The sequence below is a fragment of the Aquarana catesbeiana genome, linkage group LG05, assembly GCF_042186555.1.
Source record: "Aquarana catesbeiana isolate 2022-GZ linkage group LG05, ASM4218655v1, whole genome shotgun sequence".
NCBI classification, from domain to species: Eukaryota; Metazoa; Chordata; class Amphibia; order Anura; family Ranidae; genus Aquarana; species Aquarana catesbeiana.
The window spans coordinates 505,128,410-505,149,108 of NC_133328.1; positions in this window are offsets into that span (position 1 = coordinate 505,128,410).

Genomic DNA, 20,699 nt, shown 5'->3' on the forward strand with positions numbered 1-20,699 from the left:
AGAGAGGTGAACCATATTCTAACTTGGGCAGAAAGGAATGTTCAATGCCTTATTGCAATCTTCATTCTGGGAGTAGAGAATTGTCAGGCAGACTACTTAAGTCACCAGCAGTTATTCCCAGGGGAATGGTCTCTTCACCCCAACATATTTTGGGCTGTTTGTCAAAGATGGGGGACTCCGGACATGGATCTTCTAGCATCCAGGTTCAACATGAAGTTGGTCAGCTTCGTGGCCAGAACAAGGGATCCATTCGCATGCAGGAACGGATGGTGACCCCATGGAATCAGTTTTCACTGATCTATGCATTCCCCCCTATTCAGTTGCTGCCTCGACTTCTTTGCAGGATCAAGCTGGAAAGGAAGCAGATAATTCTGGTGGCACCAGCATGGCCCAGAAGGTCATGGTATGCAGAAATCATAAAGATGGCAGTGGAGGGCACATGGTCCCTCCCACTACGGCCAGATCTGCTTTCTCAGGGACCGATATTCCATCCTTCCTTTCGGTCTCTAAATATAATGACTTGGCTATTGAAACCCACATTCTAAAGAAACGTGGGCTTTCCGGGTCAGTTACAGTGGGGACAGAAAGTATTCAGACCCCCTTAAATTTTTCACTCTTTGTTATATTGCAGCCATCTGCTAAAATCATTTAAGTTCATTTTTTTTCCTCATTAATGTACACACAGCACCCCATATTGACAGAAAAACAGAATTGTTGACATTTTTGCAGATTTATTAAAAAAGAAAAACTGAAATATCACATGGTCCTAAGTATTCAGACCCTTTGCTGTGACACTCATATATTTAACTCAGGTGCTGTCCATTTCTTCTGATCATCCTTGAGATGGTTCTACATCTTCATTTGAGTCCAGCTGTGTTTGATTATACTGATTGGACTTGATTAGGAAAGCCACACACCTGTCATATATATATATATATATATATATATATATATATATATATATATATATATATATATATATATGACCTTACAAGCTCACAGTGCATGTCAGAGCAAATGAGGTCATGAGGTCAAAGGAGCTGACTGAAGAGCTCAGAGACAGAATTGTGGCAAGGCACAGATCTGGCCCAAGGTTACGAAAAAATTTTCTGTTGCACTTAAGTTTCCTAAGAGCACAGTAGCCACCATAATCCTTAAATGGAAGACGTTTGGGACAAACAGACTCTTCCTAGAGCTGTCCGTCCGGCCAAACTGAGCTATTGGGGAAGAAGAGGCTTGGTGAGAGAGGTAAAGAAGAACCCAAAGATCACTGTGGCTGAGCTCCAGAGATACAGTCGAGAGATGAGAGAAAGTTGTAGAAAGTCAACCATTACTGCAGCTCTCCACCAGTCGGGGCTTTATGGCCCGACGGAAGCCTCTCCTAAGTGCAAGACACATGAAAGCCAGCATGGAGTTTGCTAAAAAAACACCTGAAGGACTCCAAGATGGTGAGAAATAAGATTCTCTGGTCTGATGAGACCAAGATAGAACTTTTTGGCCTTAATTCTAAGCGATATGTGTGGAGAAAACCAGGCACTGCTCATCACCTGTCCAATACAGTCCCAACAGTGAAGCGTGGTGGTGGCAGCATCATGCTGTGGGGGTGTTTTTCAGCTGCAGGGACAGGACGACTGGTTGCAATCGAGGGAAAGATGAATGCGCCCAAGTACAGGGATATCCTGGACAAAAACCTTCTCCAGAGTGCTCAGGACCTCAGACTGGGCCGAAGGTTTACCTTCCAACAAGACAATGACCCTAAGCACACAGCTAAAACAACGAAGGAGTGGCTTCACAACAACTCTGTGATTGTTCTTGAATGGCCAGCCAGAGCCCTGACTTAAACCCAGTTGAGCATCTCTGGAGAGACCTATAAATGGCTGTCCACCAACGTTTACCATCCAACCTGACAGAACTGGAGAGGATCTGCAAGGAGGAATGGCGGAGGTTCCCCAAATCCTGGTGTGAAAAACTTGTTGCATCTTTCCCAAAAAGACTCATGGTTGTATGAGATCAAAAGGGTGCTTCTACTAAATACTGAGCAAAGGGTCTGAATACTTAGGACCATGTAATATTTCAGTTTTTCTTTTTTAATAAATCTACAAAAATGTCAACAATTCTGTTTTTTTCTTTCAATATGGGGTGCTGTGTGTACATTGAGGAAAAAAATGAACTTAAATGTTTTTAGCAAATGGCTGCAATAGAACAAAGAGTGAAAAATTTAAGGGGGTCTGAATACTTTCCGTCCCCACTGTTTATCTACCCTGAATAATGCTAGGAAGCCAGCTTCCAAAACTATATATTATAGAGTCTGGAAGGCTTATGTTTCCTGGTGTGAATCCAAGGGTTGGCAACCTTGGAGATATATCATAGGCAGAATTCTTGCCTTTCTACAATTAGGAGTAGAAATTAAATTGGCCTTAAGTACTATTAAAGTCCAAGTCCCAGCTTTATCGGTCTTATTTCAAAGACCACCTGCTACTCATTCTTTAGTCAGGGGTTTATACAAGGGGTGACGCGGCTTAATCTGCCCGTCAAACCTCCCTTGAACCTTTGGTACTTAAACTTTGTCTTGTCTGTGTTACAAAAACAGCCATTTGAACCGATACAACATATTCCCCTAGTCCTTCTGACAAGGAAGTTGGTATTTTTGGTTGCTATATCCTCAGCAAGGTGGGTTTCAGAATTGGCTGCTCTTTCTTGTAAAAAGCCATATTTGATTTTTTATGAGGACAGAGTGGTGTTACGCCCTCATCCAGGCTTTTTGCCAAAAGTAATTTCAGGTTTTCACCTGAACCAAGATATTGTCCTACCATCTTTTTTTCCAAAACCATGTTCCAAGGAAGAAAGGTCACTACATTGTCTTGATGTGTTGAGAGCAGTGAAAATCTATTTAAAGATAACTGCTCAGATTCGTAAAACTGATGTGTTATTTATTCTGCCAGAGGGTCCTAAGAAATGACAGGCAGCATCGAAATTCGCTATCGCTAAGTGGATTTGGCAAGTGATAATTCAAACTTATGATTTAAGGGGTAAGATTCCCCCGTTTCAAGTTAAGGCGCATTCTACTAGGTCGGTTAGTGCTTCTTGGGCAGTGCGCCATTAGGCCTCCATGGCTCAGATCTGTAAGGCCGCAACTTGGTCTTCAGTGCATACTTTCACAAATTTTTATCAGGTGGATGTAAGGAGGTATGAGGATATTACCTTTGGGCGCAGTGTACTGCAAGCAGCAGTACAGACCCTCAAGTCTGGGTGTACCCTGCGGTTTGTTTCTCCCACCTCTCAAGTGGCATTGCTATGGAACATTCCATTAAATAATTACTTAAGGCCCTGTGTCCCATGATGTACGATAAAGAAAATAGGATTTTTATTACAGCTTACCTGTAAAATCGTTTTCTTGGAGTACATCATGGGACACAGAGGTCCCTCTCCTCTTTTTTTGGACTTAAGTATATTGCTTTGCTACAAAAACTGATTTGCTCCTGGAAGGAAGAGCGGTTATATAGGGAATAAACTTCCTTTGAGGTGTACCAGTGTCAACACCTGAAGGTGGCCTATAACCCATTAAGCAATTACTTAAGGCTCTGTGTCCAATGATGTACTCCAAGAAAAGGATTTTACAGGTAAGCTGTAATAATCCTATTTTTACATCTTCACCAAGAATCTTCGGGACAATATGCTCTTCAGTTTCATATCCTTTTTTTTTTTTTTTTTTTTTTTAATTTAAATCCTTTTTATTAATTTTCCAAAGTATACAGGTCTGTCTGTAGTGGGTCGTATAAACCTGATCAAGATGATTTGGATGCCACAGCTAATGTATATACTACACAACTCTCCAGTCTGGATAAGTAGAGATTGGTTTGCTAAAATAAATTCACTTTTTCGAGAGCTAATATGGAGAAAGGGTCAGGCTAGGATCAGCCTCCAGACATTACAACGTCCCACTGGGGAGGGAGATTGGCAGTTCCTCATCCATATAAGTACTTTCTGGCTGCACAGATGCAACATCTGGGAGGGTGTGAACTTAGGGGAGAGGTGAACACCAGTAGGGAAATTATGCTATCAGGAAAGCCACATAAATCTTTAGCAGGGGCACTGGAGGCCGGGTCCATTTGCTGTGCGCTACCAACTTATAAGTTGGTTGCAAAAATCTGGCGGGCAGTGAAGGCTGAGATGGGGTATAAGGGCTTCACGGAGTTCTCACCTATATGGAACAACGGGCAGTTGAAGGAGCTAAATTCTATAGGAAAAAATAGGTTATGGGAAGGGTGTGGCTTAGTTTGGCTGGCCCAATTGTTTAAGGATAATGTTCTTAAGTCTTTTATGGAAATGAGACGAGAATTTGGAATCCCAAAAGAAACATTTTATTATTACCTCCAGATTAGGCATGCTCTGGATAAACAATTTAGGACTAGGATATTGGAATGGTGTAAAGCTCCACTTCTCAATAGAGTAGTATTAACACCTAGCCTTAAGGGTCTGATTTCAGGGATCTATGGACAACTGATGGCCAGAATGACAAGTATACAATTGCTTGCGCGCGCGCCAGGGAGGGATGGGAGGCGGATGTGGGGGAGTTGATGGACGACCAGTGGAATAGGATATTGGCGCTGGGCCCACTGGTGTCGGTCTCTCCGTCGCAGCGGGCCTCCCACCTCCTGTTGGTGCATAGAGCCTATTATACCCCCAAGAAGTTATACAGGTTCGGTCGCAGATCAGATGATAAATGTCCCAGATGTCTAGAGACGGGTGATCTCATACACATGATGTGGTGATGCCCGAAACTAGCCAGATACTGGATCGAGATCCTGAAGGTTATTGAAAGTAGGTTTGGGATAAGACTGGACTCGGAGGCCAAGACCTGTGTGCTGGGATTAATTAGACAGGACACGGGGAATAGGCATAAAGTTACAGCAGTGGCAAGATGCCTTTACCAGGCTAGGAAACTAATAGCGCAGTCCTGGTTGTCAGCGGTCCCTCCTACCCCCGAGGACTGGGTTAGAACAATGAACGTACTGGTGAGAACAGAAAGGACAACTTATATTAGAAGAGGAAGCTACAGGAAGTTCAGGAATATGTGGGAACCTTGGTTCCAGGGGCCGAGCAATGATCTGGGGATTCTGTAATGTGCGCTGAAAGGAAAACTGGGGCTCGATACGCTTGAAAGGAAGAGAAAGGTAAATTGAAATTGATTAAATATCTTTCAACTTTATGCCAGATTACTATGGGCTGTTAATTTAGTTTAATTTGATAAAGCCAAAGGGTTGGGGGTGGGGAGGGGGGGTGGGAGGGTTAAGGGTTATGGGCTAGTTAACAAGGTATGATGGTAATAAAGTTTCATATCCTTACAGGTGAGTTGAGCTGGAACAATGAGGCCCTGGTTGCAACCTTTTTACATGGTCTCTCTGACGGAGTGAAAGATGAATTAACGGGAAGAGTCATCCCCGCCGGTCTGGACAATGTAATTTCCTTGTGTAACGAGATCGACATTCGTTTTCAGGAGAGGTCCCTAGAAAAAAAGACGCCAGCACTCCCTGGGTCCTAACCAGTCTGAGCTCCCCTCCCTTCGTTCCGTGGAGCATCTTCTGCCTGCTGAGGAACCTATGCAGCTAGGCCGGACCAGGCTAACCCCCAAAGAATGTGCTAGATGCAGAACTCTGGGCTTGTGTCTCTATTGTGGGGGCAAGGGTAATTTCCATGACTCCTGCTTGCTTCCTCCAGGAAACGCTTGGGTCTAATACACCTGGTAGGTGAAGTATTGGACCCAGAAACATCACCTTCTCCTCTTCTTCTTCTGGTGTTCCTTCATGTAGGCACTTCTCCTCAATCGATCTTTGCATATCTGGATTCTGGGGCTGCTGACAATTTTATGGACTGGAGAACTGCTTCTTCCATGAAGCTTATCCTTTCGACCTTCACTACGTCACTGGTAGTCTTGGCAATTGATGGCACTGTTCTCCCAGGGGGCCCTATTCGCTTCCAGACTCTACCTATTAAGATGTCTGTAGGGTTACTCCACCAGGTGTGGCTATCTTTCTCATTCTACCTAAGGCCTCTACCCCCATTGTATTAGGCCTTCCTTGGCTACAGCTCCACTCTCCACATGTGAACTGGGTCTCTGGGCATATCCTGGCTTGGGGTCCCTCATGTTTCTCGTCCTGCCTTTTTAAGGTTGCCCCCAAGGAGAGACTTCCGGTTGCTACCACATCTGTATCTTCTAACTCCTCACGGGTCTTTTGACTGTGCTATTGACTTTTTCCTGGAGCAAATCTGCCCAGGGGTCTACCTACCCTCTGTCCATCCCAGAGACCCAGGCCTAGTCAGAATATGTCGCTGAGAATCCAGAGAGAGGTTTTATATGGAAATCCTCATCGCCTGCAGGAGCAGGGTTCTTTTCTTTCAATTTACGTCTCGTTTTGGAGAGCCTTTTGCAATTCCCTCAATATTGTCTTGGATTTTTTCTCTTCTTACCACCCCCAATTCAATGGACAGACTGAGAGGGTTGATCAGGAGTTAGAGGTCTTTCTTCAAACCTTAGTCTCTGCTCATCATAACGATTGCTCGTCTCAACTCCCGTGGGCAGAATTCTCTCACAACAAACATGTAAATACCAGTTCTCAGAAGACACCCTTTTTTAGAGTTTATGGAAAACACCCTCAACTCCCTCTTCACATGATCTGTTCTCCAGATATTCCAGCTTTTGCTAGGGTTCCGGAGTCTTTCAATTCTATTTGGTGTGACGTTCATGATTTCCTCCGGGCAGCTGCTGACAAATTCAAAGGCTTTGCGACTGCCGCAGGAGTAAACTGCCTTCTCTACAGCCAGGGGACAAAGTCTGGCTCTTCACCAGGAACATCAAGCTCCGCGTTCCTTCTCTGAAGTTTGCCTCAAAATCTCTAACTCCTTCCATGTTGCTCTTCTGAAGCCTTTAGTCCTCAATAAGTTCTTCTGTCCTCTCCTTACCGCAGCTCAGTCTCTGAGGATAATCAGGAGTATGGGGTTAGTCAAATTCTGGATTCCCGGCTCTGTAGAGGCATTCTTCAGTACCTCCTGCATTTGAAAGGGTTTGCTCCTGAGGAGAGGTCTTGGATCACTGCATCTGAGGTCTTTGCACCTCATCTGTTGAGGAGGTTTCATCCAAAGTTTCCCTCTAAGCCTGGGCCCAGGTGGGGGAGGGGAGGCCTCGTAAGAGGGGGGGGTACTGTCATGGATCTGCAGTAATGTTTGTCTGTCAGCTTACCTCTCCATGTGTTCAGCTTAAGAGGCCAGCCACTCAGCTTAAGTAATCTCTCCTCAAATGCATGGCTCCACCCCAGCCCCTATCAGGGAACTCTTTATTAACCTGTGCACTGCAAGCCAGCCCTGCTGATCAATATTGTGTGTTTGGCTTCTGTGTGCTACTTGCTGTGTGTTCTATGTCTGATTCCAGTTACTGATCTTGGCTTGTTCTTGACTATCCTTACCTGCTTACCTGCTTATTGCCCCAACCTTTGGCTATCTCCTGACTGATGTGAGCATGAGCTGGGACGCTCTAGGGGTCTGGAGCCAGACTGCAGCTAAATCTATCCTCACCACTAGGGGCCTCTGGTGAACACCTACTGGCTCTTAGATTCTGCGCCCTGGGAAATCTCATGCTCTAGCTCCCAGTGTCACCCGTGTTGGTACTACAGAGTGTTGAGCAAGCTACGAGTAAGCACTTATAGTGTATAAGTGCGGAACGCGTCAGAATCTTTCCTTTATCACTCTGCTGTGGTTTCTACCTTGTACTTTGGTCCTGGTTCACAATAAAAGGCATAAAGAAACTTTTCTCGGAGTGCGGCTGTCCAGAGTTTTTCCACCCATTTCTATCTGCATATGCATCAGCCAGCACCTGGGGCTCTTTTTTCTCTGGAGGCGAAGGATTCACCTCAGTGGATCTACCTGGAGCGGTGGTGTCTTTCTCGTCTCATTTGGTACTACAGAGTAGCTTCTCTCCTGTATCACCTAGAGCTCCATCAGCAGCAGTCAGTCGTAGGGTCCACTACCTTGCAGTGCACTCCAGACCCCAGCCGGGTGCATCTGTCACATGGACTCAGGTGACCTGGCACCTGGCAGTGTTTAAGCTTTACCACTCACTCCTACCACCCATTCATTCTTATTGGCCTATTGGTATGGGCTGCCTTGCTTGGCCAAATAGAGATGTGTGAGAGGTTGGGCAAGATTCAACACTACCATAAAGTGTTAAAGATCTGGAAATTTGAACAGAATATAGGCACAGAAAGCTTCAACAGCTATGACATGCCAGCACTTTATACCCATCAGCAGTTTTTCCTTTGACCCTTAACACTAATTGAACCTCCTCTAATTTATACTTAATTGTCCTTTTGAAAACAGGTCTTACTGAGCCAGGTTTGGCATGAAAATTAAGTAGTCTCTGTGCCAAAACAAAGCAGTGGGCAGATAGTGTGCCATAGGTAAAAAAACTTTCCACTACCCATAGAAAATAATCAGCTTCTAGTTGTAATTTCTATAGTCTAGACTTGAAAAAGTAATAAAAGGAGATTCCGTTTGTCACAATTATTTTCCATACTATGTGTCATTGTATCTGTTTTGTTTTGGCACAGAGGTTTTCATACCTAGTCCGATATAGGAATTTGATCTAATATATTTTTCATACATCTGCCCTTAGTTTTTTTTCTTTACAGTTGTTGGTAAAAGGTTAAAGCTGACTAACCATCGTCTTTTTCAGCCTGGCTAACATGTGTATCCAGACTTTTCCTGGTCTCACTGCTGAATGTAATTCAAAGTCACATGACTTAACACCTATCATGAAATCACATGAATAACTCAATATGACAAACATATGAGCATGAAAGTTGTTTTGTTTTGTAGTGTTCTACCAAAACAATTACCATGGTGAAAAATGTTCTAGGACAACAATAGGAAAGAGATGAACATTCTTAAAAATTAATTAGATGTGACTCCCCTGCAACTGGTACACTGTTTATGGGGCCTTGGAGTATTCAGTGCATAAAACAAATGTGATTTGCATTCTAAGCACCCATATTCCCCTAGATATCATCATTCACAATATTTACTCTCACTCTGACACCTAACCTTTCCCTCCACATAACCCTGCAACTTAAAGCTGAATTGTGGGCACAAAAACGTAATGTAAATATATTCTTCATCAGCCGCAAAGGATATAAATCTGCATTTTGTGCAACAAATGCTCAGAACAGCAGTGAACAGTCTTTATTATAGGAAGCTCCTGCACAGAGGTAAAGCTTCACACTGGGCTACTGCACAGATCTGGAAGAAATACACATAGCATATCAAAATCCCAAGTAAGACCAAGTAAAAACACATATACCTCTTTTATGTAGACAAAATTTGCTTATCCCAGAGTTCAGCTTTAAATGAACCCCAATATCAAACCATGAAGTATAACTAAAGGCTAAACCTTTTTTTTGTCAGTTTTTATTGCTGTCTTTGTCCCTATTGGGGAGATTCACCCTCTCTATTTGTCATGTGTGCCATTATCATTGACAGTGAAAGTAAAAGAAAATCCCAAATTTTGGGTTGTCCCCAGAAAAGTATTAGATGGTAAATCTTCCAGTGGGGACACTAGTTCTGGTAACCTGGGGATCCCCAAGGAATTCCCTAATTTGCAGGGATTTCCTCCCACTTCCTGTTTGGCTATAAGACAGGGAGTGAAGGGAAATCTCCACAATGGGACATAGATGGCAGAAAAAAATGTAACACGGACTACAGTATAACCATCCCTCGCTCTATCCAAAAAAAAAAGTTTTGCCTATAGTCATAGTTGCCAACATTGAAAAAAAATTTTTATGGACACTTTTTTGGCTGTAGGCGGAGTCTTGTTTTAATTAGGGGGCGGGGCATGCATTTGTGGACGTGACAAAGGGGAAAAGCAAAAATGCGGCGCGCGAAGCGTGTCACAGCGGGAAAATGGGCGTGGTTTACGTGAAATAGTGGGCTTGTCTTAAATGGGCATGGCTCAAAGGGGGTGTGGTTAGAGTCTGAGATGAATGAGGGATGGAGAGGGAAAGGGGGGGAGAGGGATGGAGGGGCAGCAGCCCTAGATCCTACACAACAATGGAAATATGTGTATTCTAGAAAGTTTAACAATCAGCAGATAAAGATACTCCAAACACCTGGTGTTAGCACTTCAATCATCCCGGCACCATGGTTGTTATGGTGTCAGGATGATTGAAGTGCATTATTTCTATTATTACATTGTAATATAAAATTAAATCATTCAACTCACCATAAACTGAATCAGTGGGATCCCTGAGTATGTCACCTGCCACGTCGCCTGCCACCAGCCGTCTGTCCTTGCGTCAGATGTCCCAGCAGAGTCTGTCCTTGCATCAGGTGCCCCCAGCAGAGCCCCCCTTACATTAGATGTCCCCAGCGGAGCCCCCCCTTACACCAGGTGTCCCCAGCGGAGCCACCCCTCACACCAGGAGTCCCCAGCGGAGCCACCCTCACACCAGGAGTCCCCAGCGGAGCCCCCCCTCATACCAGGAGTCCCCAGCGGAGCCCCCCTCACACCAGGAGTCCCCAGCGGAGCCCCTCTTACATCAGGAGTCCCCAGCGGAGCCCCCTCACATCAGGAGTCCTCAGCGGAGCCCCCCTCAAATCAGGAGTTCCCAGCAGAGCCCCCTCACATCAGGAGTCCCCAGTGGAGCCCCCCTCACACCAGGAGTCCCCAGCGGAGCCCCCCTCACACCAGGAGTCCCCAGCGGAGCCCCCCTTACACCAGGAGTCCCCAGCGGAGCCCCCCTCACACCAGGAGTCCCCAGCGGAGCCCCCCTCACACCAGGAGTCCCCAGCGGAGCCCCCCTCACATCAGGTGTCCCCAGCGGAGCCCCCCTCATATTGGGTGTCCCCAGCGGAGCCCCCCTCACATCAGGTGTCCCCAGCGGAGCCCCCCTCACATCAGGTGTCCCCAGCAGTGCGCCCCCCCCACTCAGGTGTCCTAGTAGGCGGATATTGTCTCCCTCCGCTGGCCGTATGACTAGAACCCCCGCCCCTTTCCATAACAGACTGGCAGCGGGGCGGGGGGTAGGCGGGGCGAGGCTGAGCGGGGCGGAGGGTGGGCGGCGATGCAGGAGCTCCATCTAGCCCCCCCAGCCATCTTCCTGGTCTTCTTAAAAATATCGGCTGGCGGAGACAATGTCTCCGCCGGCCGTGGACCTCTAGCAGCGGCAGGCGGCGTCGAAAATCCGCGAAGAACCGGATTTCTCGGGACATTTACCGGGAAACAACAATATCGGGAATGAAGTCTAAATCCCGGGAATGTCCCGGGAAATCCGGGACAGTTGGTAACTATGCCTATAGTTCTACTTTAACAATGAACCTACCCTCTAAACTAAACTTTAACCTTAACCTCTAAGTTTTCAACATACTGTTAATATCTAATGTCTGGTCAGGGCATGTCATTACTGCTGTCTGTGCCCCCATGAGGGAGATTCACCCTCTCTATTTGTTCTGTTTACCATCATCACCAAAAGTGAAAGTGAAAGAAAATCCCAAATTTTGGGTTATCCCCAGAACAGTTATAGAGGGGAAATCTTCCAACCGGGACGCTAGTTCTGGTGACCCTGGTGACAACCAGGGACTTTTTTATTTTGGCTATAGGACAGGAAGTGAATGGAAATCTTCCTAATCAGACCCAGACAGGGGTTATAACACTACCTTACTCTATCAAATATGAAAAAAAAAAAAAGTTTTGACTATAGTTCCACTTTAATATGATCCCTACAAGTTGGGCTCCAAATCCATTTCTTTATTGTTTGAGAAGAAAATAGCGGGAATAAGCTTTTTTCTTGGCTAATATTTTTTTAGGCCTTTTATTTATTTATTTATAGGGGAGTGTATGCTCATATGTGCGTGTGATGTTGTTGTTGTTTATTTTTATATATGTGAGGAGTTTTTATAGAATTAAATTGTAATTTGCATTGCAATGACAATAAAGTATTTATCTGATCTGGTCTGATCTTATAATATTATGCCCATGCTGCCAATTTATGTCAGTTTTTGCTACATGGAAATTTTGGTGTCTAAAGCTGGCCATACACCAATAGAATTTTGTTCAAATTGTTTCATTTTAAGAATGTTAGTTCGATTTTCTAATTGGTAGTGGGTTCAAATTGGCATTTGTTTTCGCCTACAGTGACTAGAAAGGATGGAAAATTAAAAAAAAAAAAAAAAAAAGCCTATCCATTCCAAAATCCAATGTTAAAAGCAAAATACATTTTTAAGTACTTGCGAATGACATTCGTCAAGTCAGCAAATGCACTGAGAATTTTCGTACAAATGTTCATACAAACTAAAATTCACAATTTCACCTACTTAATTATTTTTTAACAAATAACTAAAACTGTGTATTTACTCAGCTACACATGTATAAAGTGAAGAGATTAATACCATGGGCTGACCATACCAACCAGTTAAAACTGAAATGAATGTGTTAATGTTCTGACTGGTAATTATAGAATAATGTGCACCACTGAGTTTTGTAGTTATTACAAAAAAAAGTATTTCTTTTTAGGTTTTTAGTCAAATCTGGTGTGTCTAAGTTGCTTGCATATATTGACAGAACAAATGTGTGCTAATTACACTTTTAAAAAAAGATCACAATAAAATTGTGTTTTGAGTGTTCAGAATTAAAGCAACCTGACTTTCTAAAATTAAAACATAAGATGAATATTGACGTCATTTGTTGTTTGCTGTATTAATAATTTGCAGGTTTCTTTCAGTCATATTTTTTCTGATCCACAAGGTGGCATCCTGTTAAAGCTGTAAATGATTAAGAAACCGCTTTTGGCAGATTAACTTTTTTGAGCTATAAAAGAAAAAAAAAAAATCTATTTGTATTTTTTAAATATATTAACATCACAAGGAGAATATAGTTAGTAAATATGTGGCATTATTAACATATGACACAAAAGGCCTATTAAATGCATATCTCTAGGCAAGGCAAATCAAATGACACAACACAGAAAGTACCAGGGCAAACACTACTGAAGAAGTCCCTCGATTATAGTAAAACCAAAAAGAGCTCATTTAAAGCTGAACTCTAGGTAGATACAAAGGAAGCAAGGTAATGCAGTCCTGTATTCATTATAATGTCATTAAATGTTTTTTTTCAATGCAAGCCCTATGAGTATCTGACTTTGACTTGGAACCAGCCTCCTTCAGTGTCTGTACATCAGAACTCACACTGGGAGAGAGAGAAGGATCTTGGGATAGCCAATTAGTTGTGCTGCAGTCCTAATGTGCTAACAAGGCACGTGCTGATAGGAAAAGAGTGTGTAGAATGACAGAGTTAAGCTCATCATCCTGCTGTTTTCTTTTCACTGTCCAGTGACAGGCTGGGGCAGGGCAAGTCCTGTAATTACAGACCTGTGCTACTTAACTTCAGCAGAAAAAAACAGGTCTCCTGCCTTGTGAGACAGGGCTATGCATTATGACAGAACTGTGTAGCCAGGTTCTGGACTACCGTAGTATATATATAGAGATATTCCTTATATTCTGTCCCACTTTTGTTTAGATACTGAAATTATGCTGCAGCATTCTTCTCCAGTCAGTAGGGGGAGAACTAAAGCCAAGCAAACCCTCAGCCTTCCATGCAGGACACTGGGAATCTTCGAAAAAGTAGTCCAAAGCAACAGCCATGTTAAGGAACAACTGCATTTCTGAACTACAGTTCCCAATATTCTTTGGGGTGCAGGAGGGGAGGAGGCTAGAATCACCTGGAAAGAGCTGCTCTCTTGGTGCCGTGGGAGTTCTGGCAGATATATTTAAGGGGCCTTGTCTATAGGGAGTCTGAGCCATTTAGACTTTTTGCGAGCAGAAGCACGTGACATCCAGCAGCTTCACCTGCAATGCAACTTCCAGACCACTGGACTCTTGCTACATCATAGTGGGATTGAGAGGGCCCCTTCCACCGTGAGAGCAGACTGCTGAGCCCAGGAGTCGGTAAGAGAGCTACAAGCTCATGTTTCTATCCATTGTTCCTGCTTTCTGAGCCACTGAAAGCATTAGCATTTAGACCTCAGAACCCTTCCAAAACTCAATTTAACTCAGCATTTCATTATCAATACCACACCATACCCCTACCAAAGTCTGAGCCAGATGAATATCAAACTATATTCATAACTGACTGCAGTCACCAAGAACTATATTGAAACAAGCCAGTACTTACTGATTAATTCACTGCCTGCAGGTTCTCCAAGGGGACTTTCGTCATTGTTCATAAAGAGCCCTTTACAATTAGTCTGTTTAAAGCATGATTTCACCTTTGGGAACATGTTACATGCTCCACCCGTCTCTGTGACCCACCGTCCCTAGTGACAAGGGAAGAAGAAGAAAGGAAATGGGACTTTGTATGAGGCAAGTCATTGGATGTTCAACTTATTTGAAAAAGAGCAGATTACATTATGGAAAGTGTCAATCTGTAATACAGGACACAATCCAGTGTAATACATTTGCATAAATATAAAACAATTATACAGAATAGGATACAAAATAATAAATAAACATATTAATTACAAAAAGACACTCATCCATTCATAAAAGTTCAATGAGCATGATCGATTTTTCATGGTAGGCCAAAATTGTGTAAGCATCAGTTTGATATAACTCGACGCACGTTTCATGGCTCTTGCCAATCATCAGGAGTAAGATGCTGTGAAAGTAAATCAGTAATATCTATAAGTAGGGATATCCTTTAAACGGAGAAACAGTCTCTCAAAATAAAGGTGTGTAACTTACAGTGCGGCCAAATGGTGGCACCAAACCTTGGATCCAAAGGAAGAAGAGGGACAAGGATGATCATCTCACCCGGGGCTGAGGTGAGGAATCCCATCCAAGCCAGAAACAGCAGCCAGGTGAAGACCAGGTGACCATGTCACAACCGTGTGGTTCTGGTGTGTGCTTGTCAGTCCATACTGCTCTGCAATGGTAAGAAAATGAAACCATGTGAAATGAATGTGTGTAAGCAATGAGTGGAGCCTATATCAGTAGATGAGTGAAGTGATGGATGGTGTTGTGATAAAGTGTATGCACTAAAAAACAAAGAAACAAACCCGCAAAAAATGAAATATGAAAGTAAGTAATTGTATCCAAATTAAAAGTGGATGATGGACTGTGTAATGTGAAAACTAACAATAAACCCAAAAGGATGTAGTGATGAGTATAAAACAAATAAAATTACCTTGTGTGTGGGTCTGTGACTGGAGACATGGCTGCTGTCCTGCTTGTGTGAATGGTTCATGTGAAATGGTCAGCTGGCCAGCCTGAGCAGCTTACATCAGGCATAGGGCGGGTCCCCACCAGCACCATGAGCCCCAATAGGATGGAGAGAGGGAGTATACTCAATGCTCAGGCAGGTAAATGCACCGAGCAGAGCATTCAGTCATGATGCCGATGCTTAGGAGGCAAGGCCCCAGCCCCCAACCTGTATAAGGAACAAGTGGGGGGGGAAAGACTGCCATGCATCACAACCCCGGGGTCAAGATGACAAGGTACCCCATCAACCCCACTCCCCCCACAAAGGGAGCCCATCCATGGAAGAAAAAGGAAGTACACTATATTGTATAATTTTATATTGTGGCTTTCCCTGCCAGCAATTTGACACTCTATGGGATACAATATAGTGTACTTCCTTGTTCGGCCATGGACGGGCCCCCTTTGTCGGGGTGAGTAGGGGTGATGGGGTACCTTGTCTGACCCCGGGTTGCGATGCATGGCAGTCTCCCCCCCCCCACTTGTTCCTTATACAGGTTGGGGGCTCGGGCCTTGCCTCCTAAGCATCGGCATCATGACTGAATGCTCTGCTCGGTGCATTTACCTACCTGAGCATTGAGTATACTCCCTCTCTCCATCCTATTGGGGCTCATGGTGCTGGTGGGGACCCGCCTTATGCCTGATATAAGCTGCTCAGGCTGGCCAGCTGACCATTTCACATTAACCATTCACACAAGCAGGACAGCAGCCATGTCTCCAGTCACAGACCCACACACAATGTAATTTTATTTGTTTTATACTCATTACTACATCCTTCTGGGTTTATACTTAGTTTTCACATTACACAGTCCATCATCCACTTTTAATTTGGATACAATTACTTACTTTCGTATTTCATTTTTTGCGGGTTTGTTTCTTTGTTTTTTAGTGCATACACTTTATCACAACACCATCCATCACTTCACTCATCTACTGATATAGGCTCCACTCATTACTTACACACATTCATTTCACGTGGTTTCATTTTCTTACCATTGCAGAGCAGTATGGACTGATAAGCACACACCAGAACCACACGGTTGTGACATGGTCACCTGGTCTTCACCTGGCTGCTGTTTCTGGCTTGGATGGGATTCCTCACCTCAGCCCCGGGTGAGATGATCATCCTTGTCCCTCTTCTTCCTGGATCCAAGATTGGGTGCCACCATTTGGCCGCACTGTAAGTTACACACCTTCATTTTGAGAGACTGTTTCTCCGTTTAAAGGATATCCCTACTTATAGATATTACTTATTTACTTTCAGAGCATCTTACTCCTGATGATTGGCAGGAGCCATGAAACGTGCGTCGAGTTATATCAAACTGATGCTTACACAATTTTGGCCTACCATGAAAAATCGATCTTGTTCATTGAACTTTTATGAATGGATGAGTGTCTTTTTGTAATTAATATGTTTATTTATTATTTTGTATCCTAGTCTGTATAATTGTTTTATATTTATGCAAATGTATTACACTGGATTGTGTCCTGTATTACAGATTGACACTTTCCATAATGTAATCTGCTATTTTTCAAATAAATTGAACATCCAATGACTTGCCTCATACAAAGTCCCATTTCCTTTCTTCTTCTTCTTTTTGTATACATATTAGGGATGGAGGCTTGTCATTGCTATAATTATGTTGTGTTAGGTCGCATCCACTATATTACCTAGTGACAGGGGATTTTTATCCCTGAATCGCTGTTACAATTTAAAAAAAAAAAACCCAGCCATGTGATTCATTCACATAGTTTTGTGAATGGGAGAACTACGAGTACAGCCTTTGCATCTGTCGGCTTGTAGTTCTCAGTTGACTACCAGGGCGTTGTTAAGAGCAAGTTTCTTCCTGTCATTGTGTAACTGCCTGCTCTTATAAGGTATGGGCAGACAGCTTCCACTGACAGTCTTCAAGAGTCCTGCATTCCACCCACAATCTGTTGATTGTGGGTGCAATGGTTTTCAGGCTCCTAATAAAAAAATAAATAAATGCACAATTTTTTACCTGCAAAAAGATGTGCATTTATTATTCTTTTACAAAGGTGAAATTATCTTTTAAGTATTCAGTTATTTCCATATGTGAAAAGAAACAAAGGAACCATGCTCTTATATCATAAATTACAAATCATAAATCACCATAGTGATGTTGTGGAAAAACCCACCATACACTTTTGTGCTAATAAGCGCCCATTTCGTCTAATAGTATAATCCATCTTACCTACGCTAATACGCGCCCTTTTAGTATAATGCATCTGGCATCTTAACCACTTGAGCCCCGGACCATTATGCTGCCTAAGGACCAGAGGTCTTTTTCCAATTTGGCACTGCGTCGCTTTAACTGCTAATTGCGCGGTTATGCAATGCTGTACCCAAACGAAATTTGCGTCCTTTTCTTCCCACAAATAGAGCTTTCTTTTGATGGTATTTGATCACTTCTGCAGTTTTTATTTTTTGCGCTATAAACGGAAAAAGACCGAAAATTTTGAAAAAAAATGATATTTTCTACTTTTTGTTATAAAAAAAATCCAATAAACTCAATTTTAGTCATACATTTAGGCCAAAATGTATTCGGCCACATGTCTTTGGTAAAAAAAATGTCAATAAGCGTATATTTATTGGTTTGCGCAAAAGTTATAGCGTCTACAAACTAGGGTACATTTTCTGGAATTTACACAGCTTTTAGTTTATGACTGCCTATGTCATTTCTTGAGGTGCTAAAATGGCAGGGCAGTACAAAACCCCCCCAAATGACCCCATTTTGGAAAGTAGACACCCCAAGGAAATTGCTGATAGGCATGTTGAACCCATTGAATATTTATTTTTTTTGTCCCAAGTGATTGAATAATGACAAAAAAAAAAAAAAAAAAAATATTTACAAAAAGTTGTCACTAAATGATATATTGCTCACACAGGCCATGGGCCTATGTGGAATTGCACCCCAAAATATATTCAGCTATTTCTCCTGAGTACGGGGATACCACATGTGTGGGACTTTTTGGGAGCCTAGCCGCGTATGGGACCCCGAAAACCAATCACCGCCTTCAGGATTTCTAAGGGTGTAACTTTTTGATTTCACTCTTCACTGCCTATCACAGTTTCGGAGGCCATGGAATGCCCAGGTGGCACAACCCCCCCCCAAATGACCCCATTTTGGAAAGTAGACACCCCAAGCTATTTGCTGAGAGGCATATTGAGTCCATGGAATATTTTATATTTTGACACAAGTTGCGGGAAAGTGACACTTTTTTTTTTTTTTTTTTTTTTTTTTTTGCACAAAGTTGTCACTAAATGATATATTGCTCACACAGGCCATGGGCCTATGTGGAATTGCACCCCAAAATACATTTAGCTGCTTCTCCTGAGTATGGGGATACCACATGTGTGGGACTTTTTGGGAGCCTAGCCGCGTACGGGGCCCCGAAAACCAATCACCGCCTTCAGCGTTTTTAAGGGCGTGAATTTTTGATTTTACTCTTCACTGCCTAACACCGTTTCGGAGGCCATGGAATGCCCAGGTGGCACAAACCCCCCCCAAATGACCCCATTTTGGAAAGTAGACACCCCAAGCTATTTGCTGAGAGGCATGGTGAGTATTTTGCAGCTCTCATTTGTTTTTGAAAATGAAGAAAGACAAGAAAAAACTTTTTTTTTTTTTCTTTTTTCAAATTTCAAAACTTTGTGACAAAAAGTGAGGTCTGCAAAATACTCACTATACCTCTCAGCAAATAGCTTGGGGTGTCTACTTTCCAAAATGGGGTCATTTGGGGGGGTTTTGTGCCACCTGGGCATTCCATGGCCTCCGAAACTGTGATAGGCAGTGAAGAGTGAAATCAAAAATTCACGCCCCTTAGAAAGCCTGAAGGCGGTGCTTGGTTTTCGGGGTCCCGTACACGGCTAGGCTCCCAAAAAGTCTCACACATGTGGTATCCCCGTACTCAGGAGAAGCAGCAGAATGTATTTTGGGGTGTAATTTCACATATTCCCATGGCATGTTTGAGCAATATATCATTTAGTGACAACTTTGTGCAAAAAAAAAAAAAAAAAAAAAAAAAATTTGTCTCTTTCCCGCAACTTGTGTCGCAATATAAAATATTCCATGGACTCGACATGCCTCTCAGCAAATAGCTTGGGGTGTCTACTTTCCAAAATGGGGTCATTTGGGGGGGTTTTGAACTGTCCTGGCATTTTATGCACAACATTTAGAAGCTTATGTCACACATCACCCACTCTTCTAACCACTTGAAGACAAAGCCCTTTCTGACACTTATTTTTTACATGAAAAAGTTTTTTTTTTTTTGCAAGAAAATTACTTTGAACCCCCAAACATTATATATTTTTTTAAAGCAAATGCCCTACAGATTAAAATGGTGGGTGTTTCATTTTTTTTTTTCACACAGTATTTGCGCAGCGATTTTTCAAACGCATTTTTTGGGGAAAAAACACACTTTTTTAAATTTTAATGCACTAAAACACACTATATTGCCCAAATGTTTGATGAAATAAAAAAGATGATCTTAGACCGAGTACATGGATACCAAACATGACATGCTTTACAATTGCGCACAAACGTGCAGTGGCAACAAAATAAATACATTTTTAAAAGCCTTTAAAAGCCTTTACAGGTTACCACTTTAGATCTACAGAGGAGGTCTACTGCAAAAATTACTGCCCTCGATCTGACCTTCGCGGTGATACCTCACATGCATGGTGCAATTGCTGTTTACGTTTGACGACAGACCGCCGCTTGCGTTCGCCTTAGCGCAAGAGCAGGGGGCGACAGGGGTGCTTTTTTTTTTTTTTTTTTTTTTCTTTATTATTTTTTTGCTTTTTTATCTTATTTTTAAACTGTTCCTTTCATTTTTTTTTTTTTTAAATCATTTTTATTGTTATCTCGGGGAATGTAAATATCCCCTATGATAGCAATAGGTAGTGACAGGTACTCTTTTTTGAAAAAATTGGGGTCTATTAGACCCTAGATCTCTCCTCTGCCCTCAAAGCATCTGACCACACCAAGATCGGTGTGATAAAATGCTTCCCCAATTTCCCAATGGCGCTATTTACATCCGGCGAAATCTAAGTCATAAAATGCTCGTAGCTTCCGGTTTCTTAGGCCATAGAGATGTTTGGAGCCACTCTTGTCTCTGATCAGCTCTATGGTCAGCTGGCTGAATCACCGGCTGCATTCTCAGGTTCCCTGTTGAGACAGGAGAGCCAGAGAAAAACACGGAAGACGGTGGGGGGGGGGGGGCATTCCCTCCCACGGCTTGTAAAGGCAGTCTAGAGGCTAATTAGCCACTAGGATTGCTTTTACATGAAAGCCGACCGCTGGCTGAAAAGAATGATACCAAGATGATACCTAAACCTGCAGGCATCATTCTGGTATAACCACTCAAAGTTGTGAATGGCG